This window comes from Cervus canadensis, chromosome 30 (assembly GCF_019320065.1).
Source record: "Cervus canadensis isolate Bull #8, Minnesota chromosome 30, ASM1932006v1, whole genome shotgun sequence".
In the NCBI taxonomy this organism is placed as follows: Eukaryota; Metazoa; Chordata; class Mammalia; order Artiodactyla; family Cervidae; genus Cervus; species Cervus canadensis.
In genome coordinates this window covers 13609082-13623351 of record NC_057415.1, presented here as the reverse complement: position 1 = coordinate 13623351, position 14270 = coordinate 13609082, and the positions used below count along the sequence as shown (strand labels likewise).

Sequence of the window (14270 nt, the reverse complement as noted above, 5' to 3'; positions counted from 1 at the left end):
ATAATCGAATTATTAAAATACCATAGACTAAGCAATAGGCCAACACTTTCTTTTCTACTTGTATTGATTTTTCTTTCCAGATCAGCCATAATTCAAGTCATGTTCATGTAAATGCAAGGGCATTTGTAAAGGTCAATAAAGGTGGTGATTCCCAGTTGTTATAACTCATCAAGACAGACTTAACATCAATGAGAACTGTATTTTGAGATTCCTGTTATCCATCGTGCCTCTGTGTGATGAATCACCACAGATAGGTCCTCATAACTATAAAAGGCATTCATGTAAATGCAAAAAAAACAGGTCATTGCGAGATATTTTGGTTTGTAACTCTTCCTCACAAGACTTTATGACCTTTCTAAAGATGGCCACATTTATCACAGCCTCTCCCACAGCAAATGGCAGCACATTTGGTTTATCTAGAATGGTTGCTGGGCTTCCCAGGTGGCACAGTGGTAATAAAATGTACCTACCAATGCAGGAGATGCAAGAGACACAGGTTCCATTCCTGGGTCAAGAAGATTCCCCTAAAGTAGGAAATAGCAACCCATTCCAGTATTCTTGCCTAGAAAACTCCATGGACAGAGGAGCCTGGCAGGTTACAGTTCATGGGGTTGCCAAGAATGGGACATGACTGAGCAACTGAGCACACACACAGAGGACTGTTGGCATGAATAGGGAAGAAACAAGCACCTCCTTATTTCTGAATGTAGGGCGTATGACATGTGACTTGATCAATTTGATTTAATGGCACAAAACTTCGTAGCCTTTGCCTGATTACAAATCTTCAAAGACTATCTCTAAACAAAGAGTCACATTCAAAATTTTAATCTATGTAGGAAATGGAAGATATATGCAGTCTTTCTGTAAGAAAGTATGTTAGGTTCTGAGAAACACAAATAGTAGCTACTCAATATTTGTGTTAGGGAACAGTGTCTGTGCCACAGGGCTTAGGAATGCTATCTTATAGAAATTTGTGAGAAAATATCCAGAACTTTAGAAAAAATAAAAAGCATAGACACTTAGGCCAGTGATGATAGGGACCATCTTCTTGAGAAGTGCTCAAAAAGAAATTGAAGTATTCATTTAATAAAATTTCCCTTCAATACTAGTTTCAAGACATTCCCATTTACATAATGAAGATTTTCTTGATCACTGTGGCCACTGATGAACCAATTCTCCACCTTCTAAATTTCTAGAGCAATGGCTGTTTGTGTGCACCTCCTGCCATAGGACATGGAGTATAGAGTTCATTATGTTTTCTGTGAAAATTCACCAGCTCCCAGTCTTGATTCTAAGCTGAGTCCAACCCCAAGCTCTATTCCCCTGTGACTGATCATGACTTAAGTAACACCTTGCCATCACACAATTCCTTGCCAAGTGAATACTTCATCCACAGTAAGATGCTTGCAGATTAGAATCCTTGATATGTGGAGTTTTCATGTTTCTTCACTTCTTCAGGAGACACTGGACTTTATTGCTATGCAAGAAATTCCCTCACTGTAGGTGAGTCTACATATGCTATATGCCAGACAAGAGCCACTTGAGTTACTTGAGCTGAGTTACCATCTGCCCAGGGGTTAATCTGGATGGGAGTGTTTCCAGTTTATGTTGTATGTCTGTGTAAAGATACTGGGCCAATCAGAAAGCAGATAATAAAAACAAGTGAAATTAGTAACATAAATATATAAATAACATATTATGAATAAACAACTATACCATAAGGAGATTTCAGAAAGACAAATGTGGGTTATTTGAAAATACTAATAAAATTAACAAACCTCTGGTAAGATTGAACAAGAAGTTTGTTTAAAAAAAAAAAAGAAGATTTTTCATACTTCCATTCCCAGCCTAGACGGAGTATAAGGAATAGGATCTACAAAACCACCTGAAAAAAAAACAAACAAACACAATAGAAAAAATATTTGAAACAATGGTTTTCAACACTTTGGACATCAGAGACAAAAGACCATGGTCCCTAAGAGGCACAGAAAAAATAAGATAAGGCCTAGGATTGTTTCATATTTATACCTTGCGAGAGATTCTAAGCCACAGCATGGGAATGGAGAGCTCAGGCAGGTCCCCAAATCAAAGAGCTGAAGATAAACATTTGGATAGGGTAAGGTGGCTGGAGTTCACAGGGCAGCATACAAAGAGGGTAGCTGCATAGACAGAGAACTCCAGAGATAGCTAGAGGTTTTCCTTTATGTATGCAATATAGTGAGCAGTGCATATATGTGAGGAGACTACTCAAGTCTGGGGAAAGATCTTCCCCAAAGACTTAGATACAACAGCACCTGGCATGCACACAAGATGGTCAGCAGTGTCTGTTACCACCAGGAAAACAATACAATTCATCTAGCATTGAATAGAATATTCAGAAATGGGGATACTTAGCACTAGACTAAACACTACCCTGGTCCCAACTGATAAATACTAAAATCAGTCTGCCTCCAAGTAACTCAACAGCATCCTATAGAAAAAAATAAAGAATATTTAGAAGAATGCAAGAACATCCAGCATGTTTGGCATCCAATCAAAAACTACCAGGCATACGAAGAAGCAAGAAAATGCAAGCCACAATGATGGGAAAAAAATCAATCAAAAGATTATACATTGCAAAAGGGAAGAACAGTTGACTTGAGAACATAGCAAGAGACACCATCTAAAGTCAGATACAAAGGAAAAAGTTTCTCAAAACGAAAACAAGAAACAGAGCTTCACTAAGCTGTGAGACCACATCAAGTGACCTAATATGCACAAAATTGAAGTCTTCAAAGGGAAGGGTGCTGGAGAAGACTCTTCAGAGTCCCTTGGACAGCAAGGAGATCAAATCATTTAATCCTAAAGGAAATCAACCCTGAATATTCACTGGAAGGATTGATGATGACGCTCCAGTACTTCGACCACCTGAGGCAAACAGCCAACTCATTGGAAGAGACCCTAATGTTGGGAAAGATTGAAGCCAAAAGGAGAAGGGGAAGGAGAGGATGAGTGGTTAGATAGCGTCACTGGGTCAATGGACATGAATTTGAGCAAACTCCGGGAGATAGTAGAGGACAAAGGAGACTGGAGTGCTGCAATCCATGGGGTCAGAAAAAGCTGGACATGACTTAGTGACAGAACAACAACAACAGAGACCCTAGCCAACATGTTGACTTCTTAAGTAGACCATCAGGAGTAAGAGATCAACAGTTAAAAGAGTAGAGAATATGGGAATCACACCCAAACTTCACCCAGTACCTGGCACAAAGTATATGTTAGTGCCTGGCATTATTATTCTATTATTACTCTTATTCCCAGCCATCCTAAATCTTAGTAGCAATTCTCCTCAAAAAATTCTTCCAGCTGTACACTCTGCTTCATCTCTGTAGATGGGACCAGTGTTTTCTCTGTGAAAGGATTGTCCCCAGGTCATCACCAGGACCTTTAGAACATGTTTGAATGGTATCTGAACTGGGCTCAGTTTGTGGCTTCACCATGTAGTAAACATGTCACCTTGGACAAATTACTTAAATTCTCTGGCTTCAGTTTCTTCATCTGTAAAATAAAAATGGTATTTATCTCAGGGTTGTAATGAGGATTAAATTAGATAGTATGTGTAAAATGCTTAGAACAGCGCTTACCACATGGCAAACTGTAAATTTTTGTTATCATTACCATCAACAATTTAAGATTATTCTATTAACATCCAAAACTTTAATATTGCTTCTTGTCATTGTAGAGACTGTCTCCCTTAGAACTGAAAAATTATATGATACAGTTATTTCTTATCTATTATATAACTGGATTTCTAAAATCCAAAGATATAAGCTAGTGTAGTTGATTTGCATTTCATTTTCATGTGTTTTACTTTTCTCACTGCCCCCTTCATTTCTTATTTTTCTATTATTGCTCACTACAAGTATGATAAAAATTAACCACATCTGTTATTTATCTTTTCATCCTGGGGCAAGGCAAATGTGTATAGTTCCCTCAGCATAACAGGAACCATATGGAGCCCATGGAATTATATGTATTATCAGTTTACAAATTCAAACTTTTCCAAAGATTGTCCACTAGCAGCCCAGGGTTCTTGGGTGCAAGAGTTTGCACTGTGATGTTTATACTCCGCAAACATGTTGGTATAAAACATGCTTGCAGCTGGCGCCTCATCAGAGTGATGGGGCTTAAAAGTGGTTTCCAGTGGTTCTCAGACTCTGCTATACATTAGAATTGCTTCAGGGGCTTTAAAATTCCCTGTTCTCAGGCCACACCTCATACCAGTTAAATTAAAATATGTTGGGTAGAACAGATTGGCAATGGCGTCAGTATTTTTTTTTCTTTTTAATTTTTAAGTTGATTCCAACCTGCAAGCAATTTTGAGAAGCAGCAAGAGCTTTAAAAAAAAAAAAAAAAGAAAGACTAAATTATTTGGTCACTATAAGGGGAAAGACCAAAACACACTTTAGCTTGATGCCATTTGTTGCCATCCTCCTTAGGTGATGCACATGTCAGTGTGAAAATTTTATCTCAGATCCCAATTAGTATCCCTGAAGAGCAGCACCTCATGAATATCCTTCTCAAACAGCGAGCACTGATTGACTAGGCCCAGAGGATACAATCTTGCTCTATTAAAAATAAGAGAGAAAGAGAGAGACGAAGAGAAGAAACTTAATCCATTTGTCCAATGTTCAAGTCAATTGCTCTTCACTCAACAAGTTACATCCGGGGCTTAACACAAGTTCTGTGTCTGTTATGCTTAATCACATACAGTTGGCCTTCAGACGGAGATCAGAAGGTGACATACAAGGTACGTTCCAGGCACCAGCTGGCTCCAATTCAGTGTCCTGGAAAGAGCTATGCTGAACAGTGGGTCACTTTTCAGAGGATGGCCCACTGGACGCCTCTTAGAAGACAATCTGCTTTGATCTTGAAGGGCATGTTCACTCTCATGAAAATCTCTGGGTCCCACAGTCCCTACAATGAGCTCAGTGTCTACAGAATCCTTTCCCAAGTCGTCGTCTTGCTGCAGAGAAACAATGAGGCACTTGAATTTTCTATGAAAAGCTGTGTTGCCATCAAGAACTGGATCCCTCATCTTGATTTCTTTTTTTTTAAATAGAAATAAAATTTCAAACAATAACTCTCCTTTGATATGTAAAGATGTCTTGCTCCGTAGAACTGACCTCTGATTGGTTTGGGTTAGAGATTTTAGTGATTACAGATTATCTGTAAAATGAGAGACTAGGCTCTGAAATGATATAATCTCTGAGACTACTTCTCGTTCTTAAGTTTAAGGTTATCTGATTCTGACCATCTAGAGGTAGCTTCGTATAGTTAAAATTAGACAAAGGTTAAAGTACCAATTTTACTATTTATTTTAGGCAAATTACTTATTCTTTCTGGACCTAAACTTTTGCACTTCTGAAAGGTGATTTTCTTTATTCTTGCCCACTCCCCCCAGATCTAGAGTCAGATGGCTAAAGGCACGTATCCTAGAATCAAACTGCACATTCTGTACCCCAGCCAAGCAGACTCAGCTATGTCATTTTGAATAAGTTATTTAACATCCCCATGCTTTACTTCCTTTCCTTATAAAATTGGAATGTTTACAATTGATATTTCATAAGGTGATCACAGGGATTAAATGTGCTAATGTGTGTTAAACCTAGCACAAAATCTGACAAATAATAAACAATTAAACATAAAAACCATTGCTATCATCATCATATCATCACTGTAAAATGACACTGTATGAATAGCATAGTTATAGATACAGAAGACATGTACATTCCCATCCCCCTTGTCCTCCCTTATTTCCAAGAATCCTCAGTCCTGAAAGCTTTCTTAACACCTGAGACCACAACTGTCAGAGCCTCAGTCTCAGTTGAGGAAAGAGGGACAAACAGAAAAGAAACTCTTCATATTTCTGTTTCTAATTCCTTTCTTATTTCTTCCTATTTCTTATAAACTCTGTATTAGCAAAATAAGTTAGGGAAAATCTAATCTTTTCCTTTCTTTACTTAAACCACTCAATGCCTAATAAAATATTCCTCAGTTTTCCAGAGGTAAAATATAAATTTCCTCTGCAGGGATGAACAAATGGAAGTAAATTACCAGATTTTTAATTAATATATAGTTGATTTACAAAATTATATTAGTTTCAGGTGTGATTTGATATTTTTAGAGATTATACTCCATTTAAAGTTGTTACAGAATAATGACTATATTTCCCTAGTTGTACAATATACCCTTGTTGCTTATTTATTCTACATAGTAGTTTGTATCTCTTAATTCCATACTCTGATCTCCTCCATTCCCATTTCCCTCTTCCTACTGGTAACCACTCGTTTGCTCTCTATATCTGTAAATCAGTTTGTGTTTTGTTATATACATTCATTTGCTTTATTTTTTGGATTCCAAATATAAGTGAAAACATAAAGTATTTACTGTTTTCAGTCTGACCTGTTTCACTAAGCATAATACCCTCTAGGTCCATTTACATTGTTGCAAATGGCAGAAGTTCATCTTTCATGATGAGGAAGTAACACTCTAACAGAGTTTTACCAAGAGAAGGCACTGGTCATGTTGCAGGAAGGGGGACCCCTTCCAGGGCCCGAAACTGGGCTCTTGTCTAACACTCGGAAATGAATTGTCCGAGGAGACACATGCTGACAAAGCAAGAGATTTTATTGGGAAAGGGCACCCGGGTGGAGAGCAGTAGGTAAGGGAACCCAGGAGAACTGCTCTACCGCGTGGCTCGCAGTCTTGGGTTTTATGGTGATGGGATTAGTTTCCGGGTGGTCTTTGGCCAATCATTCTAATTCAGAGTCTTTCCTGGTGGTGCACGCATCGCTCAGCCAAGATGGATGCTAGCAAGAGGGATTCTGGGAAGTGGACGGACAGGTAGTGTCTCCTCTCGATCTTTCCCGATCTTTCCTGAACTCTTCCGGCTGGTGGTGGCCTATTAGTTCCGTATTCCTTATCAGGATCTCCTGCCATAAAACAACTCATGCAAATGGTTACTATGGTGCCTGGCCAGGGTGGGCGGTTTCAATCAGTGTGCTTCCCCTAACAGTCATAGCAAACACCCTCTTCCAAGAACACAAGAGATGACTATACACATCGATATCACCAGATGGTCAATACCAAAATCAGATTTACTATATTCTTTGCAGCTGAAGATGGAGAAGCTCTAGACAGTCAGCAAAAACAAGAGTGGGAGCTAACTGGTTCAGGTGCTTTTGCAAAATTAAGCCTCAAATTGAAGAAAGTAGTGGGAAAAACTAGGCCATTCAGGTATGATCTAAATCAAACATATTATGATTATACAGTGTAGGTGACCAAGAGATTCAAGGGATTGGATCTGGTAGACAAATTGCCTGAAGAACTATGGACAGAAGTTTGTAACATTGTACAGGAAGTGATGACCAAAACCATCCCCAAGAAAAAGAATGCAAGAAGGCAAAGTGGTTGTCTGAGGAGGCCTTACAAATACCTGAGAATAGAATAGAAGTGAACGGCAAAGGAGAAAGGGAAAGATATATCCATCTGAATGCAGAGTTCCAAAGAATAGCAAGGAGAGATAAGAAAGCCTTCCTTAGTGATCAGTACAAAGAAATAGAGGAAAACAATAGAATGGGAACCACTAGAGATCTCCTCAAGAAAATTGGAGATACCAAGGGAACATTGCATGCAAAGATGGGCTCAATAAAGGACATAAACCACAAGGATCTGACAGAGGAAGAAGAGATTAAGGAGAGGTGGCAAGAAGACACAGAAGAATTGTACAAAAAAGAAATTAATAACCCAGATGACCACAATGATGTGGTCACTCTCCTAGAACCATCCTAGAATGTGAAGTCAAGTGGGCTTTAGGGAGCATTACTATGAACAAATAAAGAGGAGGTGATGGAATTCCAGCTGAACTATTTCAAATCCTAAAAGATGATGCTGTTAAAGTGTTGCACTCAATATACCAGCAAATTTGGAAAACTCAGCAGTGGCCACAGGACTGGAAAAGTTCAATTTTCTTTCCAGTCCCAAAGAAGGGCAATGCCAAAAACTGTTCAAACTACTGTATAATTGCGCTCATTTCCCATGCTAGCTAGGTAGTGCTCAAAATCCTTCAAGTTAGGCTTCAACAATATGTGAACCAAGAAATTCCAGATGTATAAGTTGGATTTAGAAAAGGCAGAGGAACCAGAGATCAAATTGCCAACATTCAATGGATCATAGAAAAAGAAAGGGAATTCCAAAAAAAATAAAATCTACTTCTGCTGCATTGACTATATTAAAACCTTTAACTGTGAATCACAACAAACTGTGGGAAATTCTTAAAGATATGGGAATACCAGATCACCTTACTTGTCTCCTGAGAAATCTGTATGCTGGTCAAGAAGCAACAGTTAGAACCAGACCTGGAGTGACTGATTGGTCCAAAATTGGGATAGGAGTACAACAAGGCTGTATATTGTTTCCCTGCTAATTTGACTTATATACAGAGTACACCATGTGAAATGCCTGGCTGGATGAAGCACAAGTTGGAATCAATATTGCCAGGAGAAATATCAACAACTTCAGATATGCAAATGACACCACTCTTATGGCAGAAAGCAAAGAAGAACTAAAGAGCTTCTTGATGAGAGTGAAGGAGTGAAAAAGCTGCCTTAAAACTCAACATTCAAAAAGCTAACATCATGGCATCCGGTCCCATGACTTTATGGCAAATAAGTGGGGAAAAAGTGGAAACAGTGACAGATTTTATTTTCTCAGGCTCCAAAATTACTGCAGATGGTGACCACAGCCACGAAATCAAAAGAGGCTTGTTCCTTGGAAAGAAAGCTATGACAAACCAAAACAGCATATAAAAAATCAGAGATATCACTTTGCCTACAAAGGTCCATACAGTCAAAGCTTTGGCTTTTCTAATAGTTATGTACGGATGTGAGAGTTGGACCATACAGAAGACTGAGCGCTAAGGTTTTTGAGCTGTGGTGTTGAAGAAGACTCTTGAGAGTCCCTTGGACAGCAAGGAGATCAAACCAGTCAACCCTAAAAGAAATCAACACTGAATATTCATCGGAAGGGCTGATGCTGAAGCCAAAAGCTCAGGTACTTTGGCCGCCTGATGCAAAGAACCAACTCATTGAAAAGGCCCTGATGTTGGGAAAGACTGAGAGCAAGAGAAGGGGGCGACAGAGGATGAGCTGGTTGGATGGCATCACTGCCTCAATGGACATGAGTTTGAGCAAACTCAGAGGCATAGTGAATGACAGGGAAGCCTGGCATGTTGCAGTTAATGGGGTCGCAAAGATTTGGACATGACTTAGCAACTGAACAAGAGCAACAACAACATTCTATTGTTTCTGTGATTCTTCCACATCTTCTTTCTCAACTGTTGATGAGTACTCAGGTTGCTTCTATAAATAGGCTATGGTAATGCTGCTATGAACACTGGAGTGCATGTAATATTTTCAAATTAGGGTTTTCATTTTCTTCAGATATATACCCAGCAGTGGAATTTCTGTGTCATTGCTGTAGTTCTTTTAGTTTTTGAGGAACCTTCAAAATGTTTTGTGGCTGCACCACATAATGGTTGCACCAGTTCACAATACCATCAGTGTACTAGGGTTTCCTTTTCTCCACATTCTCGCCAACATTGCTATATGTAGCCTTTTTTGAGGTTAGTCATCATTTTGACATTGTAGCTTTGATTTTACATTTCTCTGATGATTGTTGTTGTTCAGTCACTTAGTCGTGTCTGACTCTTTGCGAAAGTTTTATTTATCATTCGTAAGTGAAAGTAACAGAAAGTCATCTTCAAGAATGAAAGGCCTCAGAAAACATTTAATACGTATACTCTTACTTTAAAAATTGCTCAAAGAATGCTGCAACATATTCAAGAATGGATAAGCGATAATATTTTCTTCAAATACTAGTGAACAATGAAATTAAAAAAATCCACAATTTAGACCAGAAAGTTAATGCATATGAGGCATAACACGAATGTCAACAGTATGTCTAAAAATAGAAAACTATTGCTGTATTGTAAAAAAATAGCAATCTTTATCTTAATTCCTAAACAATATCAGTTAAAATGAGAAAGAAAAAGTCTAGAGAGGAAAGAAAAGTATATCAAATGTGTAGTCTTTCAGAGAGAAAAGTAAGAGCTCTTATTTTGGTTTTCACACTTTTTTGAAATAGAATTTACATAACTTGAAATTATCCATATTAAAGCAACAATTTAGTGGCATTTGGTACATTCACAGTATTGTGCAGCTACCATCTCTTAGTTCCAAAGCATCTTCATCATCTCAAAAGGGGAATGGGAGCAACTGATTAATGGCTATGAAGTTTCCTATGTGTATGGAGTTGCCTATTCTGGATATTTCACATAAATGGAATAATATCACACTTTAACTTTTGAAGCTTGTTTTGAAATTTGAAATATAAAAGATGCACCTAAAACAATATGATTTATAATTAGCAATGAAGAGATGGACCAAAATGTCCTAGGCAGAGAAATTCTGTTTTGTTCTCTTAAGCTACCAAATTGCCTATGGAACATTTGCTAGACTACCAGGGAACCATCATCTGTTAAGTAGTTTTATTTGGGGAAACCATAGGAAGAATTAAAATTAGCCTCTCATTTCTATGTCTACCTGATGTCCAAAAACCTGGACCGACTGAAAAATCTGATAATTACTTCATGGAAAATTATGGCACCACTCAAGTCAAGGTTTATGCAAAAGAATAGAATCAGATATGACTAAAAGAATTTCTTGGTCTTGAATGTCTGGTTAGGAAAACTGCCTTACAAGGGATATCAAAAGTATCCAAGTTCCCTGTCTCTTTCACATGCTAAACAAATAAGTTCAGACATCTCCCCTTTTCGTTGAGTGTTTATAGTGTTTCTGTGGTCTAATGTAGACAATCACAATAATTTGTATTCATAGAAAACCTTTTATTCATAAAATTTCAAGTATCTGAGCAGAACAAGCAATCCCAGGTCCCTGAAGTCCCAATTACATTGGAGGTTTGCAGTTTTCCAGGGGTGTTGGGCCTATTCAGATACCATTCTGCCTCCATCCTTTTTTTTTTTTTCCTCTCACATTAGAAAATATGCTATAGGACCATGCAGCCCACATATTTGCTTCTGAGAAGTCTTTTTCTACAAAGGAAATGTCCACAGGGGATCACCTCTTGTTTGAAGCCTTTTCTTATCCTTCCTCCCTCCCCTGCCCCAACATGACTCAGCACTGGCAGCAGAATTAATTACTTTTTGCATTTCAATCTGCATTTTGGGCTTCCTTGGTGGCTCAGACAGTAAATAATCTGCCTGCAATGCAGGAGACCGGGTTCACTGTTTAAACCTCTACCATGTTTTAATAAGGTCTATGACCTTTATGATTTAAGAAGTCCTAGATGTGATTTCTAGCTCCTTCCACTAACTAGTTGTGTATATTTGGGTCTCCGCATGCTCATCTCTAAATTGGACACAACAGCCAGAATGATCAGAAAGAATCTTTATGCAAATCAGAGCATATAGGCTGCAAATAGCAGCCTCCTAGGTAAGTGTATGCAGCCTCTTGCCGGTACAGGTCGCCGTAAGGTACCTTGGAAACAGTCCTTTATAGTGAACATTCATGATTGGCCTGCTGTCCTCAGCCTAGGCTCCAGACAGGTATGCGAGGTAGCTTTGGAGAGTCCCAGGGCACAGTGGCCAGGGTCTACATTGGCCAAGTTATAATGCCCATTTGCACCAAACCGCAGAACAAGGAGCATGTGATTGAGGCCCTCTGCAAGGCCAAGTTCCCTGGTCACCAGAAGATGCACATCTCCAAGAAGTGGGGATTTACTAAGTTTAAGGTGGATGAGTTTGAAAACATGGTTGCAGAAACGTGACTCATCCCAGATGGCTGTGGGGTCAAATACATCCTTAATTGTGGCCCTCTGAACAAATAGTGGGCCCTGAACTCATAAGAGCCTTACCTTCCTTACACCCACCGATAAATCCTACTTTCCTGTCAAAAACAAAAAAAGAAACAGTGCAGATAAAGAACTTAAGACAAACCTGGTACATAGGAATTGCTCAGTCACAGGTAGCAATGAATAGCAGTGATCCCAGTAGTCATCCTGGTTTCAACATCACTGTATAACTACAATTTGGGCCATATCAATAGATTTTTTCCATACACTTGCTCACATGTCTTTCCTATTAGGTTGTCTAATCCCAGAATGACAGGCCCCTGGCTTGTTTGACCTTGTTTTCCCAGCACCAAGCATAGGAGCTTCATAAAAGTTGATTGAATTTGTGAATGAATTACTTTTGCCCACGATTACCATTTTTAGTCTTTTTTTTTTTTAAACTTTCTAGACAACTTATAATCCTCAAACTGTCAACAAATGGCAGTTTAGACTTATTTCTAACTGTCCTTCCCTTGCAAGCTATTTATCCAGTCAGTAACACTGACAGATTTGAAATTCCCCTCTGGCTAAAAAGATAAGCCAAATGAGCTCATGGGGAGGGGAAAAGAAGTGCTTGGAAGAAGAGCTTTACTTATGATTAAGTAAACTCTCCCAATCCTTAGGAATGAGAAGGGTTTGTTTAATATTGTTTCTTCTTATCTGACTTACAACACTTCAAATTCAGTTAATTTTGAAATTTTATTTGTGCCTATTGATAATATCTCATGGAATCTCAAGGTGATGGGCTGGAGACCCTTAATAGGTTTGATGGAATGTATGAATTTTGTCTGTTACACCAACACATGCTTAAAGGAAGCTTCCATTTGTCGAGGACCCCAGAGCTCCCCTAGAAAGCCTATATATTAACAACTATAACAAATGTAAGCTATATGATTGCCAGTTGTTTACTAAGTGACAGACACTTTCTAGATGCTTTACCTATGTTGTTCATAATTCTCAGATTAGTTTTGAGAAGCAGACATCAGAGAATCAGTAACACTTTTAGTTGCAGATGAGAAAATATTTGACTTAGTTTAAGCATTAATGATCCCATACAACAACAAATATGAAGATGGATGGCCAAAGACTCATTCAGCAATTCCATAATGTTACCAAGAATCCTTCAAGCTCTTTCTAGCAATTCCTCCCACCATTTTCAGCACACTGGTTTCATCCTTGTGACCAGCACCTCATGGATTCAAGATGGCTGCCAGTTCTCCAGGCATCACGCCCACCAGTGGCCACCCCAAGTGGGAAAGAAGGAGCAAATTCCTGTTTCCTCTTGAGGCTCTGACTTAAGAATTTCCTTACTACTTCTTTAGGTAGAAGTTTAAATTATTTTTGCTCATCCTAAAAGCACTCACTGGTGAAGTATGGGGTTTTCATTGCTGTCTTCTAGAAGAATTTGTCTACTGGGACTGGATCTTCCCTGAGTTTGAGAGACCTCTGCCAGTTATCTGAATCCAAAATCTAGGTTCCATTGACACCAACCCCAAATGGAATAGAAGAATGGAGAGTTCTGACAAAATGTGGTCCACTGGAGGAGGGAATGACAAATCACTCCAGTATTCTTGCTGTGAAAACCCCATGAACTGTATAAAAAGGCAGTCTTCAACACCACCACCAAATTAAGAATATTTGAGGTTTGCAAGAAAAATAAAAAATAAAAAGTCCTTAGGACAAAGGCATTTCTGAAAAAGCAAATAAGGAGAAGAGTAAAGAGAAATAGTTTTTTTTTTTTTTTTTAATACCTACTATAAGCCAGTAACTGTGTTATTTACTTTGTCTCAATAAGATTTAGAACAATTGATTTTTCAGAGAGGGGTCCAGAGAGGCTAGGTAATTAGCCCAAGATCACACAGTATTTCAATGTGATACAGTAATTTGAAACCAGGTATTCTAATTCCACAGCCCATGACCTTTGCACATAACTGCCCTGATCTTTTGTATAAACACACAAAATGAGATGTCTGGAATAAAAATGTATACCAGGAGGTAGAAAGTCTGAAATCAAGCAAACGTTTGCTGGGGGAAGGGAAGTAGAGAGTAGGTGGTTGCCCAAGAAGCCCTTCATTCATGGGCTTATGCTTTCAGATTGCATCAGTTGTCTTACTGCCCACTGATTGGTCCCTCAGAATCATCTCTGCTTCTGACAGTTTCCCATAAATCTGTCCAGATCCAAATTCTTTCTTATTTAAAAGGAGCCACACATTTACAGCCACGTGAACAACTTGATGGCCATGGGATGTGTGGGGCCTGGTAGAATAACTGAGGTCACCTACATTCTGTGTAATTACCTACCCTCATCTTCTCCTCTGACA

General features: G+C 38.7%; 1 long non-coding RNA gene and 1 pseudogene across 5 annotated transcripts in view; one reads left to right on the top strand and one right to left on the bottom strand.

Moving 5' to 3' along the window:
• LOC122431808 overlaps window positions 1–14270 on the bottom strand; it is a 68856-nt gene that overhangs the window by 9988 nt on the left and 44598 nt on the right. Inside the window, exon 4 of one of the 5 annotated variants that reach the window (XR_006266632.1) lies at window positions 1352–1629. The exons of the other annotated variants lie outside the window; for them this stretch is intronic. This is a non-coding gene — a long non-coding RNA (uncharacterized LOC122431808). The remainder of the gene's footprint in view (window positions 1–1351; window positions 1630–14270) is intronic. 5 annotated transcript variants of the gene reach the window in all.
• LOC122432140 lies at window positions 11509–11610 on the top strand (annotated as a pseudogene).